A 4,455-nucleotide genomic window follows, 5' to 3' on the forward strand; every position below is an offset into this window, starting at 1 on the left:
CAATCGAGAAAAAAAAATGTATATGTCTTGGACCAGCTTTGGTTTTCTCCAGATGTCCTGGCAGCTAGACAAAGTTGGAAAGCGAAAAAACACCACCTATCCATAAAGAATAAGGAAGATTGAGGTTTGAGGGGAGGAAGAAGGTATTCAATGAATGAAATCAGAACCATTAAATTCTTGAGGTGCCTGCCTTCCTGCTTGTTGTAGCTTTGTGTCAACACATAGCAACAGTTGCTTCTCCTTGCCAATAAGGGCTCACAATATGGACCTTTCATGAGTAAAAACAGCAGCTGTAGCACAACCTGAGAACAACACCGCTTCTGTATTAAGAACCCAGTTCTTGGGAGCTCTAATCACTTCCAAGATAGCATCTCCCCAATTCTCAGAATATCCCTCCAAGGGAAGGAGGAGGCTTATATTGTTATCGGCTCTATTTTGCATACAGTAAAAACAAGGCAAGCTGAGGTTAAGTGATTTGTCCTTGGTCAGGTGTGAGTCAGAGAGTGAGCCAGCAGGAGAAGCTTCTTCATTCCCAGGCCATTGTTCTATCCTCTTGATATTGTCTTCAGGGTTTGGGAAGGCTATAGAAATTGTTTGATACAGAGTGGTTTACAACAGGGAGAATATGTTGTATCCTAGTTTGGGTGCCATAAAGCTGATGTGGAAACAGAAATATGAATATAGAGTTCTACCTGCTATTCTTGTAACTGGTGGGGGAAAACTCCATGGGGAGTGCCAATTGGGCTATCCTTATTTCCTAAAATATGAATGTTGGCCACTGACCAAGAGAGCTCACATGTAACAAGTATAAGGGAAGAGTTGCATGTCTGTAGTTGTGTTTGTATTCCTTCAGTAACCCATATCTTTGTAGGATCTGTGTATGCCAGTCGGTTTGCTGGCTACTGGAGTGGTGGTATTGAACATGATAGTCATTGTCCCTGTCCTCAAAGAGCATCCATACTAGTGGGATATATTGATACTGAAAGAAACAAATACAATTGTCATGATAGATAAGTCTTTTTTTTTTTTTTAAACTGTCTGGGCCGATGCATTAGAAAAGTTCCTAATTTATTCCTTATCACCTATCACTTATCAAATTATTCCTTATCACCTTATCAAAGGCACCTAATTTATTCCTTATCACTCAGTAGGACATTCAAGACCCATTGCCATCTATCCTCAAAACATCTTCCATCACCCTCTATCTAGGACAGTCTCCTCTCCTCCTCCTGAAAATAAGTGTTCCAGCCCCATCAGACTCTGATTATCATCCCTGGGCCCCTCAGTTTTATGTTTCTGTGTCTTTGCTGAAATGAGCTGAGAGACCCTTGGTTTCTCAGTTCTTAGCTGAACGTGAGGGTGTGGAAAGGATGGCATATAGTGGGGTGAGGCCATTGAAAAGCCTGACTGGTGAGCACATGTGCTGAAGGGGTTGGGAAGATGGTTTGTCATGATACTGAATACCATGACTAGGACCTCTGTCCAACATTTTAGCTAGTATGATGGAAAAAGAGCTGGATTAGAAGACTGAGTGCCTGGGCTCTACTCTTGCCTAGATCTTGGGTAAGTCACATTGTCTCTGACCTCAATTTTCTCACTGGTCACAGAAACATAAAAGACTGGGTGTTCCCTGAAGGCTTTAGAGTAGGACAGGACCTATAGTTCTTCAACTTGATTTTACTTGTATAAAGTGTGTGTGTGTGTGTGTATGTGTGTGAATGTGTGTATAGGAACACAGGGTGATAGGACAAAGGAGAATGATTTTTTAAAAATATTTTATTTATTTATTAGAGAGAGAGAGAGCACATGCACAGGACTGGAGAGGAAGGGCAGAAGTAGAAATAGGCTCTCTACTTAGGAGGGAACCTGATGCAGGGCTCTATCCCAGGACCCCGGGATCATGACCTGAGTTGAAGGTAGATGCTTAACTGACTGAGCCACCCAGGTGCCCAAGGGAGAGTGATTTTTAGAGTTAGACCACCCTGGGATGTCTGCCTGGGTGGTCAGTCAGCTATGCATCTGCCTTCAGCTCAGGTCATGATTTTTAGGTCCTAGGATTGAGTCCTGCTTTGGGCTCCCTGCTCAGCAAGAAGCCTGCTTTTCCCTCTCCTTCCCGCTCCCCCTGCTTGTGCTTTCTCTCTCTCTCTCTGACAAATAAATAAATAAATAAAATTTTAAAAAATAATAAAATTGGACCAGCCCTTGGAAATTACTGTTTTCTTCTAACAATGCATAGAACCAATGCTAAGGTAGAGTTCCATATTCACATTTCTGTTTCCACATCAGTTATATTGTACCCAACTCAGAACACAATATATTTTTCCTATTGTAAATACTTGTGAATCAAGCAACTTCTGTAGAATTCCCAAACCTTGAAGACTTTTCTCTGCTCCTTCCTTCCTGTGCCCCCAATCTACCAGGGTTTGGGGGGGTGGGGATAGGGCCACAACATGTCCAGCCCTCACAAAAGGCCTAAGTGGCTGCCCTCTCAGAAACGTCTAAAGTACCTGTCATCCTGCACCTGGTTATAGAGCACCATCAGCTTCCCCAAGGTAAGTTAGTGCTGGCTTCCTGGTCACTGAATTACACCTTGATTTTTACTTAATGCTTGTTTCTGGGGAGGGTCAATTTCCTGAACTTTTATAGCTCTTAGGTGTGCACTGACTAAGTCTTCAGGTTTATTCCTAAGATGTAAGACTCTTTCACAACACTAGTGGTCCAGCAAAGTCTGATTTCTAAACCTAAGAGATGTGTTGCACACTTGCCAGCACCAGATCCTTGTAGACAGCTGGGTAAGAGAGTATCTTAGTGACTCCTCTAAGCAAATGCTTGCAGGTTTCAAATCAATGGGATGAGTTTTAGAGAAGCTGTAATACAACCAACATTTACATGTTTTCAAGTATTTAAAATCTACTCTTTCCAAAATGAAGTAGATCTTTCCAGTTATTCTTCCCAGTTATACAATTTATTTCTTTTAATCAATTAGAAAATTATGGCCTCAGTAGTAGATCTGAACCAGGCAGAGGAGGTTTGTCAAAAATAAATTCTTGGGGCGCCTGTGGTTAATTGTCTGCCTTTGGCTCAGGTCATGATCCCAGACAGAGTCCCAGGATCGAGCTCTGCTCAGTAAGGAGTCTGATCAGTGAGGAGTCTGCTTCTCCCTCTCCTTCTACTCCTTCCCCTACTCATGCTCTCTCTTTATGACTCTCTCTCAAATAAACAAAATCTTTAAAAAAATGAAATAACTTCTCATCCAGTAAATGGCAAAAGAGAGCCTTTAGGTTTCTAGCTACAGAGTCTCAGAAGTCAAGTCATCCTCCTCAGGCTCTGTCAGGGTCATTTCCAGAGCCAGGAAAGGAATGAGTCAGAAATAGCACTGGTTTCGCAGCACAACGCCTTACCTTCAGGCCCAGAAATCCAAATCCCATTTCAAGAATGTGGTTCACATAGCTTTATTTTTGTGGGTAGGGAGAGTTGAGTTGGGGGAGTTGTGCCTTTTATCCCTTGAAGAGGGCGTTGCTTTCTGCATTTGTTCCCAGCACCTTTCAGTTGGTTGCCTCATAAAAAGCCCAGAGCTCTATAGAGGAAGAGGGAAAGAGAATCCTCCACTCAGCTCAGAGTCCTTCGTGGGGCAGATGTCACAACCCTGAGGTCATGACCTGAGCGGAAACCAAGAGTCAGAAGCTTAACCAAATGTACCACCCAGATTCCCCTGGGTGCCTTTTCTTACTGTTCAGCAAAGAATGTAAAGAGGAAGTCCCCTTGCTTGGCTTCAGCTAACAAAAAGCATTTCGGTCTTGGGTTCTTGTTCAGTCCTGACTCTTGATTGATAATTTCTTTCTTCTTTTTAAGTAAACTCCATGCCCAACACGAGGCTTGAACTCATGACCCTGAGATTGAGAGTCACATGCTCTACTGACTGAGCAAGCCAGGCACCCTTGGTCTCTGATCTTAATTGTTAAGGACTAAAATGCCAAGGTTGACTTTTTATTAGCACGTCTCTTTTCCTTTAGGAAAAAGTTTTAAAACAGTCCATCCAAGATCTTCCCGTTGCTGGTATGAGAGATGACTTGTGCTTGAATTTGGCTAATTAACATGACAATGTCAATGACAAGATCCATTTCTAGGCAAAAGAGTTGTTCTTTGAAAGGCATTGTCTGAGGGTGTCCAGGCTGAGAGGCAGCTTCTCCTCTGGGACTATTTGGATTTTATGTTCCTGAGCCAAAAAACATTCTTTAGCATTGGCTGACAAAATGGGTTTCAGAACAGGAGTTTCTAAAGCTGCAGTGGAAACTTTAATTATGTAGATCCTGTCAAAATCCATCTGCTTAATTCGACTGTTTCTGGGTAAGGTACTTTTTATTTTTCCAGCAGTATTACTTGATGACTCTCTGATAGGAATACGAAATTAGCTCTTCTCAGAGGCAAGATTTCTTCTTTATACTTCTCAGCATT

At 42.4% G+C, this 4,455-nt stretch overlaps 1 non-coding gene across 1 annotated transcript; it reads right to left on the minus strand.

The window, feature by feature from the left end:
* Positions 1-3,861: 3,861 nt before the first annotated feature.
* Positions 3,862-3,934, minus strand: TRNAE-CUC (transfer RNA glutamic acid (anticodon CUC)). Its single transcript has one exon. It is a non-coding gene; the product is annotated as a tRNA-Glu (tRNA).
* Positions 3,935-4,455: the final 521 nt, after the last annotated feature.

This window comes from Mustela lutreola, chromosome 4 (genome assembly GCF_030435805.1).
Source record: "Mustela lutreola isolate mMusLut2 chromosome 4, mMusLut2.pri, whole genome shotgun sequence".
NCBI classification, from domain to species: Eukaryota; Metazoa; Chordata; class Mammalia; order Carnivora; family Mustelidae; genus Mustela; species Mustela lutreola.